Genomic DNA, 27,311 nt, shown 5'->3' with positions numbered 1-27,311 from the left:
CTTATGGGTAAGTGAATAAAAACAATCCACTTGCTCGTTCATGTTGTCATACTATCGCCGGAGGCGGGCTACTTTTCCATGGCCTACCCTGTATAATTGGCACTCAGCAGTAGAGAATGACACGGGGAAAAAATTTATCACCTTTCCCACCCCGTCCCCATGAGCTTGTCCCCATCACTGGCCCGTCCCCATGAGCTCATTCCCCGCCCCTGCCCGGTCCCTGCGAGCTTGGTCCCTGCTCGGTTCCTGTCCACGCCTTGCAAACTGTCAGATCCCATCCGCACAAGCCTCGAATAGTTAATACTGAACTTATTTTATTAAAGTATAAAAAGAGACAATATTCTGTATAATTGTCATTTTATAAACACAAATAATACAAGATCAAAGATCAACAAAACCCCTGTCTCCCCTCCTTTTCACAAATATCCCCTCCACTATTGTAAAAACTGAAAAAACCAAATTATTACAGAATGCTACACAGAAAAATCAAGCTAACAGAATACTTCAGTTACACATGGCAGGAATAGTGTTACGGGAGTGCAACTAGGGCAACTGCCCTCTGATCAGAGAGAGCCCTAAGCCAGCTGGAAGCTAAAGCAGCACAGCCTGGGCTTTGCGATCCCCAGTTATGTCTAATACCAGCTCTAGCAGGATACATATTTTAAATCTGAAATATTCTAATCACAAAATATAAAATAATTTTTTTTTTCTACTTTTTGCTGTCTGGTAATTTTATTCTTCAAATTACATTGGTCTCAGGCTTTGGTTTTAGATTCCTTCTGTCTTCATCGTGGCATGGCTGGCTCCTGAAGGTAAAATAGACACAAGAGGAGCTGGGGAGGAAATGCTGAGTCTGACAAGGGTGCAATTTTTTTTTACCACAGACACAAGACTTTTCACTGTTCCCATGGGGCGGTGAAAGGTCTTGTCCCCATTCCTGCAGTTAACCAGTTGCAAATGTCTCCATTCCTGCGGATTTACTGCAGTGACCACGGTTTACCGTGGTAAACGGTCCCCATGTCATTCTCTACTCAGCAGGCAGCATTGGCGAACCTAACTGGAGACATCCCATAAAAGGTAATATTCACACTGTGGTTTACTTTTTACTGCATCAGTTTCAGAATGTGTGTGTACTTTCACTTTAAAAATTGCCTAAGAAAAAAATATCCACAAGCACTTGCATCTCCTGTTTGTGCATACATGTACATCTTCCAGTTAAAACGGTGGTCTCAAACTCGCGGCCCGCCAGGTATTATTTTGAGGCCCTCGGTATGTTTATCATAATCACAAAAGTAAAATAAAACAGTTTCTTGATCATGTGTCTCTAGCTATAAATGGCAATATTATTATTAAGACTTAGACAAAATGAAAGATTTATAAACTATAAAGAGTTTAACCTCATGCAAAATTGTCATTTCTTTAATAAGACGTTAACTATTTTTTCTGCGGCCCTTCAAGTATCTACAAATCCAACATGTGGCCCTGCAAAGGGTTTGAGTTTGAGACCACTGTGTTAAAACAATGTATGTAGTTTTGAAAATACAAAACAACAAATGTTGTTAAAATGTCTGCTCTCATTTCACCCAGGAATTCCTCTGCTCATTGAGGTTTAAAATATGTGCATTGCAGAATGATATGCATCTTTTTACATACAAAGAGGGTATGCAATTTTCAAAAAGGACATTCCCAATAGTGAAACATTTTTTTCCCCAGGGAAATAACGTATTTGAAAATTGAGCTCATAATGTGAAAAAAAAGTGCTGGAAATGCAATAACATCAGTTCTTCCAATATTCATAGTGAGATTGACATTCAAAACTGCTGAGTGCTAAAGTTACAGCTGAACTGAACAAATTTTGCAAAGGCAGTTTTAAAATATGATGGATAGATGAATAAATATACTTGAATGGATACAGCCTTAAACAGTGTATGTCTGTTCATCCCAAATGTGGCCATGCACACGATAACATCTCATGGCGATGTTGTTTGTGGCTCTGAATGCAGCCATGGAGAGGTGGTTGACATAATGACTGTCCATGATAACATAGTTTGGATATGAATGCAGCAGAAAGGGTAGGGTTACCAGTCGTCCTGATTTCCCCAGACATGTCCGGGGGTCCGGACGGCTTTTCAAAACCCAGTTCTTTGTCCGGGTTTTGAAAAGCTTCTGACGTCGGGACGGCATCCGCGAATGCATGTGTGCGAATGCGTTGCATGTGTGCAACATCATCACATCGCACGAACAGCTTAAGGGGGTGGGTCTAGTGATTGGGCTGGGGATGGGGCAGGACATGGGCAGAACTGGGCGGGCTTGGGGGGCGTGGCCATGGGTCCAGATTTTCCTTTGGGAACATCTGGTAACCCTAGGCAAGGGCAGGTAGTATAGTAGAGCTGATGTAAGCAGTGCAGGTGTGTGTTTTGAGGATAAATTTCATAAAATGTTAATTTCTTATCCTTTTTTTCTTTCCTTTACTATTTTTAATGGAGTTCTTTTCATAAATATGATTGAGTTGTGATATAAACTGCTTTTTGGCTATATATATATATATATATATATATATATAGGCAGTATAGAAAGATTTTAATAAACATAAACATAAATTCCTCTCTACAGTTTGAGCTGATGTCTGATGCACACCAGCATGAAAGGATTAGCCCTCTGGATGACCCTGTACCAGCAGCTCTTGACAACCTCTACATCCTTGGTGATGCCAAAAATTCTGTAAGAAAGGAGGGGAGATGGCACATCCTTTGTAACGACCCCTTCAGGACTGCTCTGGGTCCGGGATCCAACCTGGCTGGAGTCCCCCCAAGGTAGTCTCTGTCAGTCCCTTACTCGTTTAGTGCTCAAGGCCGGATTCTCTAATCTGCGCTGATGTCTGCAGCCGCCTTAAAAGTGGATGCCGATTGGGTGTCAATCGTGTAATAGCCAAAACAAAGAAATTGACCCTGAGCTATCCACAGAGAAGAAAATCCAGGAGAAACCAAGAAACACTGTGGAGTGACGATGTTCCTAAAATGGACTTTTTATTGAAAATGTAAAAGTTCCACAAATCAATGTAATCAATCCACATAGAAATAAAATGATCCACATAAAAATCTTTGGTTTATGCAGCGGAGTCCCACGCATTTGTGTTTTTGGACTGTTTTTTCCACGTATCTACTACCTTAGGACTATCAGGGACCATCTTGTCGAAACATGCACCTTGTTGGGTCCCATGCTCTTGGCAGATTAGACTCTTAAGGCTGCCATCTGCTCTCAAATCACTAATTTATTGGGTTTGAGGGGATGATGGGATGATGGCCTGTGAGCAGGCGAGCCAGCATGGTGCAGGCAGATGCCTTCTTCAGTGTGGGTGCCATTGTTGTGGCCATCTGAGCAGCAGCTGTACTGTGTTGTATGTGTGCAGTGTTAAGTATTTATTGACCACTCTGAGGTCTGCATCTGGGTACAGATAGACACTCATGGCGAATTAAAGTCACAGAATACAAAAAAATGATTAAAGAAAAACGACACAAGCACTACTCCCAACTTATCAACACCCCATCCCTAAACACTAATAAACTCTTCAGAATAGTTAACTCCTTATTTGACACCGTCCCACATAAAAGCTCCCCCACTGATCTACCACCCTCCCCAACAAACCTAGCTGACTACTTCGCCAACAAAATTCTCAACTTGAAAACAACGCTCACAACAACTAGCACTTACCCATATATCCAACCACCCTCTCCAGAAAAGGATGGCTCACCAGCAGACATGACCTGGTCTCACTTCAATAACCCAGACTGGAACCTATTTCTCAAGCTATACTCAAAATATTCCAAATCCAACTGCCTACTAGATAACTGCCCTCCAACCATCATGAAAACTGCCCCCCTCCCCTTCAAAGCGGAACTCTTCAACTGGATAACCTTGTGCATGACAACCGGCCACTTCCCACTGGAACTTGGACACATCCTCGTATCTCCAATAATTAAAAACCCCAAAGAATCTCCCTCCGTAACCTCCAACTACAGACCCATCGCCAATATTCCTCTCTTCCAAAAAATCATGGAAGGACTGGTCAATCACTACCTCACATCATACCTAGAGAAATTTAACATCCTCCACGAATCCCAGTCTGGATTCCGCACCAATTACAGTACAGAAACCGTTCTAGCCTCACTAACCAATCACCTCCTCCAACTATTCTCACTGGGAAACAGCGCACTGCTACTACAGTTCGACCTCAGCAGTGCCTTCGACCTAGTAGACCATGACATTCTAATTAGCTGCCTCGACTCCATAGGCATCGCCGGACAAGTACTAACCTGGCTCACAGGCTTCCTAAAAAACCGAACCTACCAAGTTCATAATGACGGAACCTTCTCCCATACATGGAGCAACCCCTGCGGAGTCCCCCAGGGCTCCCCCCTATCCCCGTCACTATTCAATATCTACATGGCATCACTGGGACACATGTTATCGAACCGTAACCTGAAATCCTATATCTACGCGGATGACATTACAATCATCATACCCATCACCTCACTGTCACATGAGACAGAACAATTCATCTCAACTGTCCTCACCATGGTAGAAAACTGGACCACTCGCTTCAAACTGAAACTAAACCCAGAAAAAACCAAGTTCTTCCTTGCAAGTCCCAACCACAAACTAACATCCACCACCCTGCAACTTAATGGCTTAACATATCCAATCAACTCTACTATAAAAATCCTCGGAGTCATCTTGGACCGATGCCTCACTTTAGAAGAACACACTAACACCCAGGTCAAAAAATGTTTTTCCACCCTGTGGAAACTCCGCTCCATCAAACATTACTTTGATTTTCCCACCTTCAGATTGCTGGTCCAATCCCTAATTCTAAACTCCCTGGATTACTGCAATATCATATATCTGGGCTCCTACAAGAAAACCATTAAACGACTACGACTTATTCAGAATACCGCCGTCCGCCTCATCTACGGGCTCAAAAAATCAGACCACATCAGCCCTTTCTACAGGAAACTTCACTGGCTACCGTTCGAAGCAAGGATCATCTTCAAATTCGCCTGCCTCTGCTTCAAAACCCTAACTGGCTCAGCCCCGATATATCTTTCACGCCACTTCACCTTCCCAGGCTCTAACCGTACACGCAATGCACACCTGTTTGCCTACCCCTCACCAAAAGGATGCATCCACAAAAGATTCTTCGACAAAACCCTCTCTTTCCAAGCTGGCAAATGGAATGACTGCCTGTCCACTCTCATCTCTCTTGCCCCAACTTATCAATCCTTCAGGAAATCTCTAAAAACATACCTCTTTGATAAATTCCTCTAACCCCCGCCCCCCCCGACCAAACTAATAATCCCTTGCCTCCCTCCCTACCCTTCCCCTCCCCCCATGCAACAATTATTGGATCATTTTGTAATTGTCACTGGTTTATACCATATAATTGTTAACTAATTCTCTGCACCTACATTGTATAAATCGCTCTGAACTGTTTTTCGATATGCTGTAACCTCGATGTAACTTCGCTATAACTAAGCTGTAACTTCGCTGTAAATGTACAGTCTCTTATCCTGTAAACCGCTCTGAACTGTTTTGTGGTATTGCGGTATAAAAAAATAAAGTTATTATTATTATTATTATTACATGTGCTGTCAACATCTTGCTAGCTGTGCGATTTTGCAGGATATCATATAGGTGTGGTTGATATGGAGGCTTGTTGTCACTGTAGGTCCTTACTTTGCCAGGATCTTCCAGATCTCCTCCCAGATCCTAGTTGTTACTGTTTGAGATACCATGTACCTGTCCTCACTGAAGAGGCATTCCTCATTTTGTAGCAGCTGCTGTCAAGAGGCCACTTTCCTTCCCTGAGAAATTGCACTTCCTCCTGGCCTCCATCTTGCACATGCATGTGTCAGATCCAGATAGTAGGCACTGCATATATTGTGACACCTGGCCCAAATCCACATAGCTCTGGCTGCTGCATTATGCTTGCCCTGAACATTGTCAGAAAAATTGTTTACATGCCACTTGGCATAACCCTTTGACTATGGCGACTAATGTACATGTAAGGCTGCCACCAGATCCTGGGTATATTTTTTTCCCTGCAGGCACTTCATGACCATTTTCCAGGCTAGGGAGCCATATAGCTACTAAATCCTGCACATATATGGGCCAACAGTGGTGTAGTAAAGCTAGGAGGCACCTGAGGCAGTGGCGCCCCCCCCCCCGCCCCTGCTATGTGCCTTCCCACCCGCACTCCGCTCCTTTCTGCCCCATACTTGCGCTCTCCCTTCCCTCATACCGTATCTCTACATCTTCGCCAGCATGAGTGGCTTTAACATGCTCCTCGCACCAGTATTGGATTTGATGTCACTTCCTGGCCCCATGACCTGGAAGTGATTCAGAGGGGAACCAGACTGGCGCAAGAAACAGGCAGGAGACGTAGCACACACTAGCAAAGATCTACAGAGGTACAGGATGGGGGAGGGATAGCATGAGCATGACGTGGTATGGCAGGGCAGGGCAGAGAGGTGCCAGTGCCCGCACTGAAACAGCGCCCGTGGCCAGGTATACATGAGTTTGGACCTACTTTCTACATGTACACCCTGCCCCTCCTTTATGACCTATCTAGATCACATCTGTACCATAACAGTATTTTGTAAGATTAACATATGTCTACTTTATATTTATTTTACTTCGCCTAAGAGTGAAGATATGTTGATTTTGCTTGACACATATGCATAAAGCCCTATTCATGTAAGATATGTCCATGTATTGGTCCTCCCCATGTATAAGTAAAATTGAGACCAATGATAATATAAGCAAGCCATGAAGTGTTTATCCCCACTAGCCACTTCTGAGATCTTTGAATAATTTATGTTGCAAAGAAATTATTTGGTGCAAATGTTTTAGTTTTGGGCTATTTTTGACATGTACAAGAGCAGGCAATCAGTTCCACTCATCACATTAGGTATGCCAGTGATGTTATAAAAATCTTCACAGGAGGCCCTTCCTTTCTTACCTATGAATAGGATATAAAATAAATATTCAATCCATCTATTCAGGGCTAACAGTGCCATGTGGAAAGCTCTGACAAAAAAAAGTTGGATCCGTTGTACTTTGTGGTTTGAAAAGACTGAGACTGGAAAATTTCAAGCATTCAACATTTTGACAAATATAGGACATGGTCTTTAAGAAACATCCTAGAGCCCATTTTGTTTTTCTGGAGCAGGAAATCAACTCCATGGAATTAAGAAGAATGACTCCATTAATCCCTTATGTAAAGCTCTAGCTTTATGTGCCATGGAGCAGGTGTAAAAGCTGATGTAGAAAACCTTTCCTTATACATTTGTATTCCCTTTGTGAAATGGAGACCACACAGGCAGATTTTAGTCCTACCCAAGCCCCACCCAAACCCTTTGAAATCACTATACAGTGTGGATCGCCTCTTGTAAATAGGGTCTTTCGAAACCTGTTTTTATATGTACAGCATATGTAATATACATGTGTAAGTGTTGGTAATTACATTACATTACATTACATTAGTGATTTCTATTCTGCCATTACCTTGCGGTTCAAGCGGATTACATCCAAACTAAAACAAGAATTACATTCGCAATTTGAAGGAGTAGAATAAGCGATGACATAAAATTTTTAAGGTAATAAAACGTTGGGTAAAGAGTTACCAACGGGAAGTAGAGGTCTTTAGGAGTTAAGAATAGTGTGAATTATGGGGTAATCCACATGGAAATCTCAAATAAGGCTTCTAAAAGAACCCCCCCCAATATCTGACTTTTTTAAAAAAATAAATAAAGGGATACAGCACTGTTTTCCTTAAATATTTAGACACAGCCTTCCTAACAAATAAGAAATGATCTGTGCAGCTAAACCCAACTTAGTTTTCCTAACCAGCCAAGATTAGCATAGAATAAGGCAACACATGGTTACACTCGGCTTTGCCAAAAGCTTACCTATACTTTTGATCTCTAGTAACTTAAAACACTTTAGAACAGGTTGGGCCATTAACTCGCTATCATTAACAGTTTGAAAAACTACACCACTATCAAATGAACAACACATAGAAGTAATTTTCTGAACAAAATGCAGCACAAAGCTATTACATTGATTAACTGAACACATAGTATCAATTGGTCCCTAATAACCATCAAGAAGTGAATTTACCACCTTAAATAACAGCCTGGAGGAGTTACCAGCATTTGCAATGAAGGCAACAAAATACTTCATTTTTGCAGCTAAGATCATCAAACTTTGTAGTCACTGATGTATATCAAAGAGACATTTCTTTTTCTTTTCTTTTTTTTTAATCCTCAGATCTGCTCTTCCCTAAGTAGCTCTACAATTTCTTTGCCTTCTATTTTTTAAATTCATAACTCATCTGACAATTGGATATAGAGTTATTTTCTTATCCTTTTTGTTAACTGCGCTCAATTCTAAAGTGGATGATAATAAGATTTCTAGAATCAAATAGACTGCAGGACCTGAAGCAGTATGGTTTTAGGTTTTATGAGGTAGGTCTTGCCAGACAAATCTGATTGATTTCTTTGACTGGGTGATAGATATGGTGTACATAGATTTTAGCATACCCTTTGACACGGTTTTTGAATAGGTAGTTGATAAATTATGGGCCTGTTTTACAAAGCCGCGCTAGCGGCTGTCCCACGGCAACAGCCCCGAAGCCCTTTAAATCTCTATGGGCTTGGGGGCCGTTAACGTGCAGGCCCAATGTGTCCTCGATATGGGACCTAAAGTGAAGGACTAGAGTGAAAACTTGATAGGTAGAAGGGGACAGAGGATAGTGGTAAACGGAATTTGCTTGGAAGAAAAGGATGCTGTTAGTGGAAATTCACAGGGATCTGTCATTGGGCCAGCTCTTTTTAACATATTTGTGAGTAATATTGAGGAAGGTCTGTCTGGTAAAGTTTGTCTTTTTGTGGATAATTCCATATTCTGTAATAGGGGAGACACTCCAGAGAGTGTGGATGACATAAGGCGGAATCTAGCAAAACTGGCAGAATGGCCAAGTAATTGGACTAAGATTTAATGCTAAAAAATGCAGGATCATGCACTTGGATTACAAAAATCCAAGAGAACAGAATAGTATAGGAGGCAAAGTGCTTCTGTAATACAAAAGAAGAGCAGGGCTTATGGGTGATTGTGTCTTATGATCTTGAGGTGGCAAAACAGGTAGAAAAAGCAAAAGTGAAAGCCAGAAGGATGCTTGGGTGCATAAGGAGAGGAATGGCTATTTGATAAAGGAGGTGATACTGCCATTGTATAAGACTCTGGTGAGGCTCCATTTGGAATACTTTGTGCAATCCTAGAGACCGCACCTTCAACAAATATAAATAGGATGGAGTCAGGCTGCTACACAATTGTTCAGTGGTCTTTGTCATAATGCGTATGTGGACAGACTCAGAGAACTCAATATACAATATATACTCAGGAAGAAAGGTGGGAGATAGGGAATATATTTGTGTGGCATTAATGTACAGGGGGGTGAGACTTTTTCAAATGAAGGAAAACTCCAGAATGACAGGGCATAGGATGAAGTTAAGAGGTGAGATGCTCAGGACCAAACTAAGGAGATACTTTTTTTTTTTTTATAGAAAGGGTGGTAGATGTGTGAAATAGTCTCCCGGCAGATGTGGTGGAGACAAAGACCATGTCTGAATTCATGAAAGTGTGGGACAGGCAAGTGGGATCTCTTAGGGAGAGGAGGAGATAGGGGTTGCTGCAGATGGACAGACTACAGGGTCATTTTGCCTTTATCTGCCATCATGCTTCTATGTTTCTAAGTAATTGCATTGCTGCCAGTTAAAAAATTGCTTAGGACAGGGAACCTTGAATCCTGCACAGCTTGCCTGTCTTCATTATTGAAAATGTAATTGTGAAGCAGCACCTCCCACTGGCAGAACTGAATGTGGAGGACTGTTGCTTAGCTTAGAAGGAACTATGGACTGCAACCCATTCAGCAATCAGAAACACTTCAGACATGCAAGCTGTACAATTCTGGAGACCACATTATCAAAAAGATGTGCGGAGAATTGAGTCGGTTCAGCGAATGGCCACCAGGATGGTCTCAGGACTCAAGGATCTCCCGTATGAGGAACGGCTGGGTAAGTTGCAGCTATACTCACTCGAGGAACGTAGAGAGAGGGGAGACATGATCGAGACGTTCAAATATGTCAAGGGCCGTATTGAGGTAGAAGAGGATATCTTTTTTCTTAAAGGACCTACGGCGACAAGAGGACATCTGTTGAAACTCAGAGGTGGGAGATATCATAGTGATACCAGGAAGTATTTCTTCACCAAAAGGGTGGTTGATCATTGGAATAGTCTTCCACTGCAAGTAATTGAGGCCAGCAGCGTGCTGGATTTTAAGAGAAAATGGGATAAGCATGTGGGATCACTTCAAGGAAGAAATTAGGGGGAGGGGGGTCATTAGAATGGGAAGATTAGTTGGGCCGTGGCCCTTTTCTGCCGTCATCTTCTATGTTTCTATGTTACTTAGATTTTTTCTGCCTCAGTACAGGCCTACAATGGCTCCGCAGAAATCCAAGCTCCCTATACATGCTTTCACCACTATTCCTGTGCAGTTCCATTAAGTTTTTCCATACAATCACTGCAGCCGAGAACCAGCAGTATTTATCAAGCAACTCTATAGTCCCACTCTTGCCATCAGAAAACGGTTACTAAAGGGTGGACAGGGCAGATCTGGCATACTTTCTTACCAGTTGTAGAATTTTCATAAATGTACATTAATGAACCCTTTTACTGAGATGCATTAGGTGTTAATGCACCCCTATCCCAGCAAAAAATGGAGTACTGTGGGATGCAGTCAGGTGTCCTGTGGTAACTTTGAAATCTGTGTATACTAAGAAGGCATTGACAAGTTTCTGAAGGAAAAGTTCATAAACTGTTATTGAGACAAACATGGGAGAAGCCACTGCTTGCCCTGGATTTGTGGCATGAAATGCTGCTACTATTTGGGTTTTTGCCAGGTACTTGTGACTTGGATTGTCCTTCGTGAAGACGGGATATTGGGCTAGATGGACCATTGGTCTGATCCTGTTCTTATGTTCTTATATTTAAGGTGTGTGTCAGGGTCAGAGAAAGGGTTTTCCTGCATTAACCATTTCCATGCATTAACTGGTTAATGCACAGAAACCATGTGAATCCTTACCCCCTACAAAATGAGTAGCAGTAAAAGCTCAGGTGATAATTTAAAAAAATGGTCACTTGCTAATGGCTGAACAATCAATATTAGCAAAACCCAAATCAATTAGGACATGTGCTATCAATTATAGAAAAAAAGTCCCAATAGTGTCACTGAGAGACAGAGTGTGGGGAGCAGCGTCGGAGCTAACACCTAACCAAATATAGAAAACTAAGAATTAATAATTAATGTGAATATGAGGATCTCAGTGTGGATTGTGAAATCAAATAAATGATGATTCATGCAATATTACAATCTCTGTGAGGCGCCCACCCAACACACCACACTATACCATCATAGAAACCTCATTGTGTGATCATCAATAATAAAGTGTAAAAGTATAATGACATAGTGTTACTCAAAATAATAATAGCTCCAAAGCTGCCCCAACACAATCAGTTAAACAGAGAAACTGCACAAACATGAAAAAATCACTTATCTCAATCGGGGCTCAGTGCAAGATGTCAAAACTCCCAGAGTAAAACGGGATAAACAAGTCCGACAGGAACTGCATGTGGCAAGAAAATAGAAACTGAGCTTCAGTTCAAATGAGCTTCAATTTCGGAGAATTAACCTTCATCAGGAACCGTTAAACTTGCAAACACAAAATCACAGCATTAGCACTCAGGGAGAAGCACCCGGCAAAAAGCATTTGAGAGGCTAAACTGAGTGCATACTTAAAGAACAAGTAGCCGGAAAGACGTCACTAAATAAAGGTCAAAGGTCAAAGTTCAAATAATGGTATTCCACTCGATGTTTTCATTAAGACCTCCAGGGTGAACAGAATTCAATTCATAAATACAGTATTGTTCACGATATTGGATATATCTTTTTTTTGTTACCAAAAAAATTAATTGGCAGAGTTTCAATAATGAACCATCTGAGTTATTCAAACGTATGGTTCAATTGAAGACAGTGAGGAATCATGGGAGCTGTAGTTGTGGCAGTATGAAGTCTGCTCTTATGTTCTTTGAGATGGGTCTTGATACATCTGAAAGTATGCCCCACATACAGCTTCTGACAAGGGCAAATAATGACATAAACAGCCCAAGATGTGGTACAGGAGGTTTGTTGCTTTAAAATGTGCATTTTGTTAGTCTGGGGATGAGTCCAAGTAGCGCACTGCAAAGAGGTGTTACATATAATGCAGGAACCACAGGGATGATGGCCGAGATTAAAAACGCCCTGAGCGTGATCAATAGACTTCTTGTGATTTAGCAAGTTACCCAAATTTTTAGTTCTTTTATAGGCAATGCAGGGGCCGTTGTTGAAAATTAGATGTACCGATAATATATGCCAATGTTGGCGGATACTCGCTGCCAGCCTTGCTGATTTGTCAGAATGGGTTAATACACAGACTTGTTTTTCCAAGGGGGACTCTAGGTTGGTTTGGGAGAAGTAAAACAGGATTTGCATACAGGGCTCGATGGTAGGTTCGTTTTATGGTCCAGGCCGGATAGTGCCTTGAACCTAGCTGTCAATATTTTGGCTTGTATTTTGTACTCCTGTACTGTAGAGCAAATTCTGTGTATTCTCAAAAATTGACTTATAGGCAAAGCCTGTTTCAAGCATGTCGGATGACTGTTGTCATATGTGAAGTAAGTATTTTTTTCAATAGATTTGTGGTATATCATGGAGCAGAGGCTATTGCCTTGCTTAATGATCTTGGTGTCCAAAAAGGTAATACATTAGGTACTATGTTCCATAGTAAATTTCAGGTTGGAATCCAAGGTGTTGATCCATGTCTTAAAATGGTTTAAAGATTCCATGGTATCTGTAATGGCAACATTTAGCACATGGCCGTTATTGCAAAAAAACAAAACAAAACCCCAAAAACAAACAAACCCAACCCCTCCCCAATAAAACCAGGGGTTTTACAGCCCTGGTAAAAATGGTCTTAGTGTGAGGGGAGAGACCAGAGTAAGGACATGATAAGGCCTATTTTTACTGCAGCTTAGTAAAAGGATCCTTAAGAGTGTGAAAGCATTTCCTGTTCTAGTATGCCACTTCTCTATCAGCAGAGGGGGGTGGGATGAGTGCAGCATACATACAATTAAAAGCAGCCATTACATTCGATGTGCTAGCAGTATCAAACACTTCATGCTTCAGTTCTTTCAATTGTGTCCTTTGATGAGGGTACTGAATGTACTTCCTCCCATGTTTCTTCATGGCCCACGGTACCTGACTGAAATGTCATGAAAAGGGTGACTGTTCCATTTTGCGAATAACAGTCACATTCTTGCGAAATGCAAGAGAAATATAATAAGCTGAACAATTCATTATCATAAACAATGTTGAATGAGTTGCATTAAATGTTGTAGTATATAACACTTTTAAATCTAAAAGCTTCACCAGCTCAGATATGACATGCTCTCAAGCAGTCAGAGAAATTATGTTGTTATGAACATCCTCGTGAGAGCAAAATCTGCCCTGGAAATTAGCCAGTATCTCTAGGCAGCCACACCAATATTGCCCTGGGCTAAAATACATGTAGCTTGATCTCCTCTCTTACCTTCATCAGTCTGTTCTGTCTCTCCCCTTATCTCTGCCAGTTATTAAATCTCTAATATTTCAAGCATCATCACTAAGAACTGCAGGTAAAGCATAAAACAATAACACTGACCCAACAGTGGGACCCTCATGCCCTGGTACTGTAACCTATTGGCCCACAAGCTAAAACTTGCCACAGATCTTGAGTTCACTTCATCTCTAATGCTGAAGTAATATTTTCTGAAGTGAGATGATAGCATTAAGTTTGTTTTAAACACACATGCCTGCAATGGAATTGTTCATGTGCATGTAAGTGTACTTTTTTAGAGCACTTTTTTGATTGGGTTAAGTCATTGTTTTTTGGGGGGAGGGGGGTTGTATGATAAATTTGGTATTTTATTGAAGAAGATTAGCACATATGTAAAATGTACACTACAGGGGTAGTTTTAAAAAGTTTATGTGGGATATAGGTATATAAAAGTGTAACATGCACAAATATAAGCAATTTGAAAAGGATGAGAGTGTGTGTACAACACATATAGCATGGATCTGTGTGCATGTAGAAGAAGGGGTGGGCTTATTTTAGGGGTTTTTTAATGTTGGGGCTGATATATATTCAAAGCAATTTAACCAGAAGAGGCTCCTACCCAGTTAAATCACTTTTGTGAGCTATCTGCTGATATTCTTGGTACTTAACTGGTTAATACTGTTGAACATTAAAGCCAAAGCTGTCAATTTGTGGGTGGTCCAGGGTCATAAAACGCAGGCCTACCTTTGTGCGGTTAAGTGCTGTATATTGTGCTTAACTGGATAAGGGATAGCTGGCTGCACAAATCTAGATATTCAGTGGCCTAAGGGTGGGGGCATGTCTTTAGGGGGAGTTCCAGCAGGAAGGAGTGGGCATCCCTCCTGCTGGGGATGCCTCAGGGGGTGGCAGCAGGAGGAATTGGGCACTCCTCTTGCTGCGGACTGTGTTCAGAGGGTTCGCCATTGTAGCAAGAGGAATTGGGCACTCCTCCTGCCATGAACATTAAGGGGAGGGGACATTCGGGGGATGGGGAGGGGGCATGGGGGAGGGGGCTTTGAGGTTTCCAGCTGGAAGGAGTGGGCATCCCTCTTGCTGGGTTCCCTGTCACAGCTGCTAAACTGATCACAGTTGGAAGTTCAATTCATCATCCGATGGTGTGGTCTAGATTATTTGGAGGAGCAGGAGATGGTGTGGAGGTGCTTGCGATGGCCTGCCAGCCTAGCGTTTGTCCTGGCTCATGGCCCTGCTACAAACAAATATTTTGTGTGACCCCTTCCCAGCAGCCGGGTAAGAAAAGAGGCTTTTACAGGGGAGAGAACAGAAAGTATTTCTTGGTAGAGCATATCAACTCAAAGATAGTTAGCATTCTATATATTTATTAGAGAACTTACAGAAGGGCATGCATAAAACTGCCAATATTGAAATGACAAAGTAAATCTGAACAAGCAGATGGACTGAGAAGGGTGTAAAAAAAAAATGAAAGGGACCATAAAACTGGAAGAATAAAAAAGGGTGTGGAAACTACTTCAATGAAAAAAAAAGGAAAATCGTGCATTTGTAGTGCAAAACCTTATTAGCTGCTATCAACTACAAGGACAAGAACTAGCAATTAGAAAGCATGAAAGGACTGTAGGAGTAATTATCTCATATGGCCTGAAGGTTCCCAGTGAGTATGATGAAGCAGTGAGAAAAACTAACAATATGCTTGAGTGCATAAGTAGAGCTATAACCAGTAGAAAAAAGGATTGCCCTTGCATAGGTCATGGATAAAATCCAACCAGAAGTGCTGTATTCAGTTATTAAGCTAACACCTTTGTAAGGTCATTGAAGAGATGGAAGCAGTTCTGAGAGAGGCTACCAAAACATAAATGATTTGTAAAATGCACCCTACACAGACATTTATGAGACTTAAAATATGCTTTGTATAAGAATGAAGGTAAAGCTGTGATATAATAAGCACAATCAAATAAATAGTAAGCTTCTGCAAGGTACAAGGTAGTGGAATTGTTATGCAAAAACAACACATGGATCATGGACACTGGTGAATGACCTTGCCAATATCTCAGCACACAACTTGATCCTGGGCAATCTAAACCTGCACCTCAAAGACCACTCTTCCAAACAAGTACAGAACCTTCTTTCTTTTCTTGAAGCTCTATCCTACCAGACACTAAACCCCCAGGCCACTCATGATAAATGTCACCAACTTGAAATAGCAGCCTTCATGACCCAACAATCCATCTCACTGGAGATTCACATCGCAAACAGGACCTGGATCCACTCCCTCTGGTCAGACCACTACATGTATACCTTCAACATCAACTGGGCATAAGGCAAAAACAAACAAGAAACCTAAAAATCAACCTACGAAACATGGCATGAAATTGACCCACCCATATTCTGGAGCTAAGCAGACTCTATGATCAAAACCTGTGAACACAAATAATTTATATCCCAATGGTACACGATAAGTGAGGCAATCGTGGACAAGTTGGCACCAATCCAAATAAAAAAACAGAATCACCAGGTGAGCTGACAAATGGTACGGCAGCCCCCAACTTGACTCAATCCCAGCTGACATGTATTGGGACTGCTTCAAAACCCCTGACTGGTTCCAGTTCCTCCAACTTTACAACAACTATGCCAACTCCTATTGCCGCATTGATAGCTGCCCACCTAGCATCAGGAAATCAGCTCCCGCACCCTTCAAAGTACTGCTCTATGACTGGACATCACAACAAATGATCAATGGTAAATTCCAAACTGATCTGTCATATACTCATCACTCCCATTATCAAAAATTATAAAGATCCAATATCCCTACCCTCCAACTACAGACCAGTAGCCAGCATCCCCTTCTTCACCAAACTGATGGAAGGTCTGATCAACACAGCCCTCACAAACTACCTGGACAAATTCTCAACACTTCATGAATTCCAATCAGGCTTCCGCACTCACCTTAGCCTCCATCGTTGATCACATCTCCTATTTACATAGCACTGGGAAGCAAGCACTAGTACTCCAAATTGATTTGAGCAGTGCTTTCGACCTGGTGGACCACAATATCTTACTCAGCTGCCTGGATGCGATCGGCATTATGGACCAAGTACTAAACTGGTTCAAAAACTTCCTGAAATCCCGATCCTACCAAGTTGTCAATGAACAAGCCTACTCACAAACATGGATCAACCCCTGCGGTGTCCCACAAGGTTCTCCTCTCTCTCCCCCCCTCTTCAACCTCTACATGGCCTCTCTGGGACACACCCTATCAAAACTGAACCTCAAATCATACATCTATGTGGATGACATCACAATCATCATCCCCTGTGGATGACATCACAATCATCATCCCCATCTCGAACCTTTCGTCCAAAACTAGAGACTTCATTGCATCAGTCATCAATCAGGTAGCGCAATGGACAAACTATTTTAAACTTAAACCCAGAAAAAACCAAATTCTTCATGGCCTCCCCGACCACCAAAAACACTGAATCCTCACTTGAAATAAATGGAAGAAACTTCCCAATCAGCTCCACGATAAAAATCTTAGCCGTTACCATCGACCAACAGCTCACATTTGAGGCCCATACCAACATCCTTATAAAAAAATGCTTTAACCTTCTATGGAAATTACGCACACTAAAACTGTTCTTCAATTTTGCCACATTCAGACTTCTAGTCCAATCTCTGATTCTAAATTCACTGGACTACTGCAACATGGTATACCTAGGATCTCATTTAAAAAAAAAAACATTAAAAGACTAACATGCCAGTGCGTCTAATCTTCGGCCTAAAAAAATCTGATCACATTACCCCATACTACAGAAAATTATATTGGCTGCCAATTGAGGCCAGAATCATCTTTAAATTTGCCTGCTTTTCCTACAAGACATTATTCGGTATCTCACCCACCTACCTCCTGAATTACTTCATCCTACAGGACAAACCCCGCCCTTCCTGCAAAATGTTGATATTCTCATTCCCAACCTCTCAAAGGATGCCACTACAAAAGATTCCTAGATAGAACACTTTCCTTCCGAGCAGGCATATGGAACAACATCCTAAACAACCTCCTCTTGAATTCCCCCAATGTACCAAGCTCTTAGGAGAGCTCTCAAAATCCATCTATTCAACAAATTTGTCTGATTCTCCAAACCCCTGACTCTTTCTGAAAGCCTCCGCCCCTCTCTTCCCCTCCCTTTCCCTTCCCCCCCTCTACTTTCACCTCTCTCTCTTTCCCTTTTCCACCTAGCTCCTTACTTATACTTATATTGTTAATTACCTCCACAATCCCACTTTGTAACCATCCACTACTGTATCTACTATTGTATACTGTCTAGAACCAAAAAGGTTCATCATCTACTGTGTACTTTTCTGCTATTGTATACCGTCTTGAACTAAAAAGGTATGAAGGGACATAAATAATGCTTTATTATTATTATTATTACTCAAAAGGCGATGCAGTCAACTTGAAAGAGATTGGAGAAAGAGAAACCAGGAGCACACTAAAACAGAATGGAGAAACATGACCAAACAATACAAGTCACAACTAAAGGAAAAATGGAAAGAGTTCTACTCCAAGCAAGTATGCATAGAAATTCAAGACTCAAAAAACTATTCAAACTAGTAAAACAGGTCACCAACACCAAACCCTACCTTGCCACCAATGAAAACCACCACCCCATCAGCCACCCAACTTAAAGAATACTACAAAAAAAAAAAGATCACAACCGCCAGAACCACCTTTAAAAACACCCCAAGCCTCCTAGATGAAGTATTACAACAACCCACAGAAGAAAAGTCCATAGCAGCAGACAGAACCTGGACCGACTTTCCAACAATACAATGGCTTGAACTGAACTGACTCTTTAAAAAATCCAGCCATACAGCATGTGACCTTAACAACTGCCCACCCTACCTGTTAAAAACTGCCACTCCAAAATTCCTAACATACCTCATGCAATGTATACATCACTGTTCACAGAGGGCCAATTCCCACAGGAACTCAGCAAGATCATCATCACCCTGATTACAAAAGACCCAAAAGGCGCAATAGAGTTACCCTCCAACTATAGACCCATTGCCTCAATACCAATATACGTCAAACTACTGGAAGGCCTAGCAGCAAAATACCTCACAAACTACTTAGAAGACTAAAGCCTATATCACCCCTCACAATCTGGATACAGAACCAACTACAGCACAGCACAGAAATACTACTAGGGTCTCTCCTGGACACAGCCCAGCAACACCTAAGCAAAAACAAAAAGATGTTGATCATACAACTCGATCTCTTGGCAGCATTTGACCTAGTACAGGGGTGTCAAACTCAAATCATATAAGGGGCCGAAATCTAAAACACAGGCTAAGTCGTGTGCCAAATTATTTGTTAAGATACTAAGGCCTCCTTTTACAAAACTGCGATAGCAGTTTCTAGCGCGGGGAGCCGTGCTGAATGGCCTGCGCTGCTCCCGACACTCAGCAGCGCAGCGATCCAGCATGGCTCCCAATGCTAGAAACTGTTATCGCAGTTTTGTAAAAGAGGGGTTTAGTTTTAGTAGAAGTATAGGGATTCGACCTCTCCAACCCTGCGCTGGCTCTGTGGTATAAACAAAATAAATCAAAAATACTTTTCCTCTCTCTTTTAGATCCTAGTTCACACTTGCCGTCTAACACCAGCTTTGACAGGATACACATTTCAAATCTGACATATTGTAATCACAAAATAGAAAATAAAATTATTTTTTCTACCTTTTGTTGTCTGGTCATTTTGGTTTTCCACCGAGACAGATAGGGAAAAATGCTTGAGTACCTGACTGGAAAAACTGCTTAGATAACCTTGATAGGCGGTATATAAAATCCTAATAAACTTGAAACTTGATCTTGGTCCCAGTTTATCTTTCTTCTTTTTGTCTATCTTCTACTAATTTTTTTCCAGTATCTGCTGTCCATTTTTTCTCCTCTTCTCTCTTGTTCCATTCCCTCCATATGCCTGTCTCCAACATATTGATTTTTCCCATTCTGCTTTCTTAACTTTTTCTTTTCTTTTGTGCCTCTGTCCACTAAAATCTTACCCTCTTTCTCACCCTTCTTTTAAAATTTTTGTCTCCCTCTCAATTCTCCATGTCCTCTCAGTCCCTAGCTCTCCCATTTCCCATTTCACTCCTTTCCTAGCTTCCTATTTCCTTCTATCTACTCCCTATTACCACATCTCCCCCCTTGTCCAACATTTTGCTCCCTCTCTTTTCTGTTCTTCTTCCCTCCCCCTTTTATGCTGAATAATGAGATGGAAGGAAATAGATGCTGCATCTCTTTCTCCCTTCCATCCCCATGCCTATTTCTCCCTCCCTTCCATCCCCATATCCAACTTCTCTCCCTTTCTCTTCCCAACTGCCCTCCATCCCATCGCTCCCCCTGTTTGCCTGCCTCCCTCCAGGTCCACCATGTCTCCCTTTCTCTTCCCAACAGTTCTCCCTTCAAGTATCTCTTTTCCTCTTCTCCACACCACCCCAGATCCAATCTCTCTCTCTTCAAAGCCCAGCATCTATTCCCTCCTGTGCCAGCCCCTCTCTCTTCACAGCCCAGCATGTGTTCTCTCCTGTGCCTGTCCTTCTTTCTTCACAGCCCAGCATGTGTTCTCTCCCACACTGGTCCGATGTTGCCGTCAAGCTGAAAAATCTGCTGGCCTCAGCAGTGATTCAGCAACATTGTCTGCAGATCCCCCTTCCTGCTTTCTATCTGCTGTGGTCTGTCTCCAATGACGTGCAACTTCCTGTTTCCGCATGTGTGGATCATGGCAGACAGCATCCCTCCTGCCAATTTTCTCTTGTGGGAGTAGGGGATTCCCTGTGCCACTTTTGTTGAGGGTCATTGAGGAGGGCCATCATCTGCGGTGGGGGACTTTTTTTTCTTGGGGTTTTTTTTTATGGGACAGATATTTTGTGTGTGTAACACACACAAAATATCTGTGGCATTCAAAAAAATGGAAAAAACCAGGCAGACCAGTCATTTTTTTCCGATAACTAAATCTGGCATCTTCTTTATAGCTGTTTGGTGAGTATAGAGGTATGAGGGAGTCTGCCTTTAGATGTTGGTGGGGGTTGCAGTGAATGTCACATTAAAAAGCCCCAGGTACATATCTCTCCAAACCCCACTTGTACACCACAATAGCGCTTATGTCTGCAGGTGTCATCTTTATGTAAATGCAGTGGATTTTGGGTGAGTTTTGCAGGGTTCACCATACAATATAAGCAGGATATGGTGAGATGTGTACCTGATACTTTTTAATGTGACATTCACTGCAGTATCCCCTAGATGCCCCTCTGCTCTGCTGAAATGTCTCTGTGGCCATCTAAACCTGTAATACGGGCTGGTATGTACTGTTTCTTTCACATATTTGGGTGGTGGGAGGGGATCGGGGACAACTGGGGTATTAATAGTCTTAATCCCTCCAGTGGTCATTGGTCAGTTTGGGCAACTTTATGGCCCTTAAAACAGATCTAGCCCCAACCGTCTAAATGGTGCCCTGGATGTTTTGCTAAATGTTTGCTTATCGCTGCAAAACGTCCAAGTCCTAAACCCACCCTAAACCCGTCTAAAACATGCCTTCATTATGCCCCCTTGGAATTTAGACAACCAGCCTAGAAAGATATGTAAAATATGGGTTTTAGCAATTTTTTTCTCTTTTGAAAATGAGCCCCATATGCTAGCGTTCTAAACAGAAAGTTCCACACATCATCCCAGTGCCTATCTTTGGATGCCATTCACTGAATCTACTCCAATATCTACAATTTTTAACTCAATAAGGGCCCTTTTTACAAAGCCACAGTAGTGATTCTCCCGCGGTAAATGCACCAAAGCTCATTCAAGTGCTATGGACTTCGGTGCATTTGCTGAGGGAGAATCCTTAGGGTGGCTTTGTAAAAGGGGCCCTAAATTTGTCCAAACAAATATGTTGGATATTATTAAATTGATTATACGATATAAAAAAGCTGTCAAAGATAATTCACGTTGTTGCTTGGACACAGTTTTATTGAGTTTGCAGTTTTATTTCTGAGTGCATGAAGGTCACAGAACAAGCAGGAAAATCAGAGATCTCCAAATTTGCAGTTCTGTCCTCTATCCACTAGGTTTCACTCTTAGTCAATTAATTTCTAGCTATTTTTAGGCCATTTCCACTTAATAAATCAGCATGCCTTCAATATGACAGCTATATCAAGAATTATGTCAGTAATTCAAAATTTGAAGATAAAGTTTATTTTAATTCATAAGATAACATGGAAAATTGGTAAATACACCAGAAAGCTAGACACAAATGCTTAATGCAGTTTTTCAATTGGCATCAGCTATAATCAGATCAAAGTACAACACTGTTAGTAGCACTCTGCTGTAAAACACAAAATATAATTTTTCCAGGCCATAACATTTTATGTTATTTAAGTATGTAATAAATTATGATGGCCTGCATCCTAGCCAGCATAGCTTTCATGCTCTCTGTAGTATGGAAACACTTCTGTTAACGTTGGTTGCAGAGATTAGAACCTCAGCAAAACATCTAAATAAAATAAAATAATAACATCTCTCCTAACTGCTGCTCTACCTGAGGATTCTATCAGCTGGTTCAACAAAGCAGCACGAAGGGGCCGCTTTAAGACCTGCCCACCTGTGACGAGTCACTTGTGACGAGGAGAAAAGCACACCAGGTTCTGAGGGAACTGTTTTCTTTCATCTCTCCTAATTGCTGCTCTTCCTGGGGATTCTATCAGCTGGTTCAATACAGTAGCATGGAGGGAATGCTTTGAGACCTATCCACTGGTGCTGAGTCACTTATGACAAGGAGAAAAGCATGCCACCGGAGGGGCACACCAAGGAGAAAAGCATGCCACCGAAGGGGCACACCAAAGTGTTTTATTTTAAATTTATTATCTGGACTATATTAATTTTGGGATATGTGCATCACAGATTTTTCTATTGTGTTCTGTGGCTTACCAGACAGCTGATGGGTATGTGGTGAGGGGTAAAGGTGGGCAGTTACCCTGAGCCCAAAAATGGTTGGGCACTAAACTTTATTCCCACCCTCCCCAGCTCCCTGCCCAAATTCAAAATGTAAATGCCTAAGCTGGTGGGGATCACAAAGCGCTGCCAGCTGGAGATCTCTTCTTCCATTCAATAGACAATACTCTCCAAGTTCTGCTGTTAGTGACACCTCAGGGATACACTGAAGGAGGTAGTCTTTAATTGGCAGGGCTTCAGGATCCCTACCAGCCACAGTAAGGGAGGTGGTTAACTTTTGATGGACCTGGACCTTGGACTCCCGTGTATTCATTACAAAAAGAAGTGCATATCTGTTTTTTTTAAAAATTTCTCTAGTGTTGTAATACTTGCTGAGTTTAATTATATTTCTATTTATATTGTGATTCCTTGTTCTGTATTTGGTAAAGGTCTGTGTTCTGTGTGTGAAGAAGTCATTTAAAGTTGTTGTTTTTTGTGGTAGAAATAGCAGATGGAGAGATCAGAGGAAGGGGAGGGTGCTCTGAGCCCCATCAGGACTAAAACTGGCCCTGTTTATGATACAGTGGTTGCTTCCTAGTTTTATACTGGAGACTCTGGAGATATACCAACTATGGAATACTCCTTTAATTACTCTGACTCAAATTTCAATATGACTTTTGAAAGGAACAATTACCCATATCTCTTGATCCATTTAATTCCCTCAGTAGTAGGTAATAGGCCTAAGACATGCTGGAGTACTAGAAAGCAAATATTATCACATCTAAAGCAATTACCTTGATCATCATTAATGTGTAATATAGTAACATAGTAAATGACTGCAGATAAAGACCTGAACGGTCCAGCCAGTCTACCCATTAGTTATACCCATTAAAAATACATGATTACATTAACTCGTCTCTTCTTTGATATTTCTGGGTCATAGACTTAGTATTGTCCTAGGTTCCAAATGTTGAAATTGCCGTCCAAGCTCATTCCAGCCTATCCAACCATCCTGTTTGCAGGATATCTACCATAAAGTCTGGCCAGTAACATCCTCATGTTCCAAGTTAGTGGAGTTCACATTGATGTCCTCCCCAGCCTAATCCTACACCAAATCATCACATATGGGACATAGACCGTGCAAGTCTGTCCAGTACTGGCCTTAGCTCTTTAATTTACATTCTTCGTTTTCTAATTAGAGTTCCTCTATGTTTAACCAAGTTTGGTTCGATATAACATCCAAAGAGGAGGCTGGCCACACAAAACTCAAAGTCATGGATTTCAAATGTGTGGACTTGAGTGGAAAATCATGTCTCCGATGAGACTGTCTCATATATTAAGTATTAAAATACCTAGGTACGCTAAGGATAATGTGATTTTATTGGACACATGGAAAACAATTAAATTTATTGATAAATTAACAGATGCTCCCATAATAAAGTCTACTTTGCAGTCCTTATGGTTAAACTCCAATTCAAATAGGCGGTGCTGGGATCGCTTGGAAGAATTGGATGCAGGGAGGTATTCAGACATTAGATGACGTTATGTCTAAAGGAAATCTGCTTGATTTTTCACAATTGCAACAGTCATTTGGAATTTTAAAATCTCAACAATATTACAGTTACAGTTGAAGCAGGCTATTCTCTGAATGGAAAAATTTTAAAACATATTTTAGCCTGAAAATCCTTTGCTACCAAACTGATTTAGTAGGTCATCAGGCTGCTCAGTGGTACATATTGATTTCTGGATTTTTGAATAAAAAGCCAAAAAATAGTCTTAGAGACATCTGGAGCATCGAGATAAAACAGTATATTTCTGTGTCTTGTTGGCCACGAATTTGGACTTGGAGATTGAAATGTACAGCGTCAGCATCTATGAGACAAACATGGTTATTTTTGTTACTTAGGATTTTCTGGACCCCAGTTTGATTAAATAAAATAGATAGTTCTACGTCTAATAGATGCTGGCATTGTCATACTGGTATAGGGACTTTGGATCACCTGTTGTATTTTTGTCCGTTTATATTAATATATTGGAAGTCAATTTGGGGGACAAATAAATTTAGTACTAGATTCAAATGTTCCAATGTCATAAGAGGCTATAATTTGTGGAACAATTTTACATGTGAAACCCACTCTAGATAAATATAAGAGTCGTCTATTTATGATCCTAACAGGTATAGCCATTCAATTGATTACAAGTAATTGGAAAAACCATGATAGAATTAATTATACATTTTGGTGGGTGAATGTGTGTACTACATACAGATACGGACGAATTAACGCAGAATGTAGGGGTTTTAGTGAGGTGTTTAATACAATTTGGAGCCCATTGACTAAATTTGTAAAAACATAATAATGTATTTTCATCATATTTCTTCTTTTCTTTGGTTTATTTATCTTTACACATCCAGGGGGGTGGGGGTTGGAGGGAGGGGAATAAATATTGATAGTGATATTTGGGTAACTTTATTATTTATTTGTATTATACATTAGGATATATTATGATATTATTATATGCAGTAAAATGAAATTATTGAATATTTATGTTACCTGTATAGATAATAGTGGAATATGTGGAATATCTTTTGCTCTTTCATTTGTATGACACTGTTTTTGATTAAAAATCAATAAGGAATTAAAAAAAAAAAGTGCGGACTTTAGTAGCATGGGAAAGTACCTGAAGAAAGAGCTGATTGGATGGGCAGACATAAGGGAAGTGGAAAAACAGTGGTCCAAGTTGAAAGGTGCAATAAATAGAGCTAATAATAATAATAATAATAATAATAACTTTATTCTTATATACCGCCAACAATCTTGCGACTTCTAGGCGGTTTACAATAAAAGAAACTGTAAATACAATCAAGAGGAACTTTACGTACAGCGAATTAAAGAGTATAGCAGTGTATATCTCGTACAACGAATTAGAGAGTATAGCAGTGTACATCTGATAACATTAATAATGTTAACGTCAGTTTGTGTGTTGCAAGGCCAGGAAGTGCCAAGTTGTTTACACAGAAGTAGAAATATTCCGTAAGTTCATAGAGTGTTCATATTTAGTGAATAGGGGTTGGGGTTAGCAGTTTGCACGTTCAGATATGTGGTGATTTTACGAGGGGGGTTGATGTTCCAGTTCGTTACCTAGGTATTTCAAGAATAGGTAAGTTTTTAGGTGTTTCCTGAATTCTTCATAGTTGTTTGTGTGCGTAATTAGTTTTTCTAGGTCTTTACCCCATATGGCTGCTTGATATGATAGTGAAGAAAATAAATAAAAACAAAAGAAAAATGAAACCGATATGGTTCTCCAAACTATTGGAGGAAAAAATAAAGGCAAAAGAATTGGCATGCATGAAATATTAAAAAAACTCAAGAAGAGGAGTACAGAAAGGAATGTCGAATGAAACTGATAGAAGTCAAGAGAGAGATACGTCTGGCGAAAGCACAAGCAGAGGAGCAATTGGCTATAAATATAAGAAAGGGAGCCAAACCTTTTTTTCAGGTATATTACTGAAAGGAGGAAGACAAAAAATGGAATTACGAGACTGAAAGAAGGTACAAACTGCTATATGGAGAATGATGAAGAAAAAGCAAATGTGCTAAACAAATACTTCTGTTCGGTGTTCACAGAAGAAAAACATGGAGGGGGGGCCTTAGGTGCCTGGGCCAACTGGAGTCTTAGGCCTCCTTCCCAGTTCATTCTGGGATGCACAGGGAGTGGCCTAAGACTCTGATTGGTCAGATACCAAAGGCTACTCTCTTGGGAAGGGACTTTGGTATCTGGCCAGTAGGAATATTAAGCCATTCCCAGTGCATACCAGAATGAACTGGGAAGGAGGCCTAAGACTCCAGTTGGCCCAGGCACCTAAGACCCCCCTCCGGTGCATCCCCACCATTACCCACATTCTTTTAAAATCATCACACATTTTCTCCATTGACTACTATTATGTAATAGAAACAAAATCAAACTAGATATTTTGGTTCCTGTGGTAGCAACACAAAATAAAGTCTCAAAAAAAATTTATATATAATACTACTGCTATTAATTGTTTCTATAGCGTTACCAGAAGCATGAAGCTTCAAAGATAAGCAACTAACCCACATGGGATAAATCCTCCAAGCCCCAACCTCAGCAGGTACTAAATGTCTTTTGAAATATAGCACCCAAGATAGCCCCTCAGTTACCCCACCTTAGTTTTGCTCTGAAAATAATAAGAGAAACAGAAATTGATGGCAAATAAATGCAACCATCTATTCATTTCACTTTACAAATAAACACGGATCACACAGATTCCCAGGTCTTAGCCTTACTATACTACTTTTATACATCTACTACAATGAAGTCTCTCGACAAAGTATTCAAAGGCAAGGAAATAACACTCCAAATGAAAATCAGACTTGCTCACACACTCATTTTCTCAGTGGTCAATTACAGATGTGAAAGCTGGACACAATGGAAACAAGACAGAAAGAATATTGACTCATTTGAGCTTTGGTGTTGGAGAAGGATTTTATGTATGTCGTTGACTGCAAGAAGAACTAACAAATCGATTCTGTAAGAGATCAAACCAGC

The 27,311-nt window shown here is 41.0% G+C and overlaps 1 long non-coding RNA gene across 4 annotated transcripts in view; it reads left to right on the top strand.

The window, feature by feature from the left end:
* The window catches only part of LOC117353493, a 97,196-nt gene extending 94,110 nt beyond the window's left edge, over positions 1–3,086 (top strand). For all 4 annotated transcript variants that reach the window (XR_004537970.1, XR_004537962.1, XR_004537974.1 and 1 more), the window contains one exon: positions 2,614–3,086. This is a non-coding gene — a long non-coding RNA (uncharacterized LOC117353493). The remainder of the gene's footprint in view (positions 1–2,613) is intronic.
* The last annotated feature ends 24,225 nt before the right edge of the window (positions 3,087–27,311 follow it).

The sequence above is a fragment of the Geotrypetes seraphini genome, chromosome 1, assembly GCF_902459505.1.
Source record: "Geotrypetes seraphini chromosome 1, aGeoSer1.1, whole genome shotgun sequence".
Classification (NCBI taxonomy): Eukaryota; Metazoa; Chordata; class Amphibia; order Gymnophiona; family Dermophiidae; genus Geotrypetes; species Geotrypetes seraphini.
Note: the sequence above shows the minus strand (reverse complement) of the source record. Positions and strands in the feature narration are given on the sequence as shown.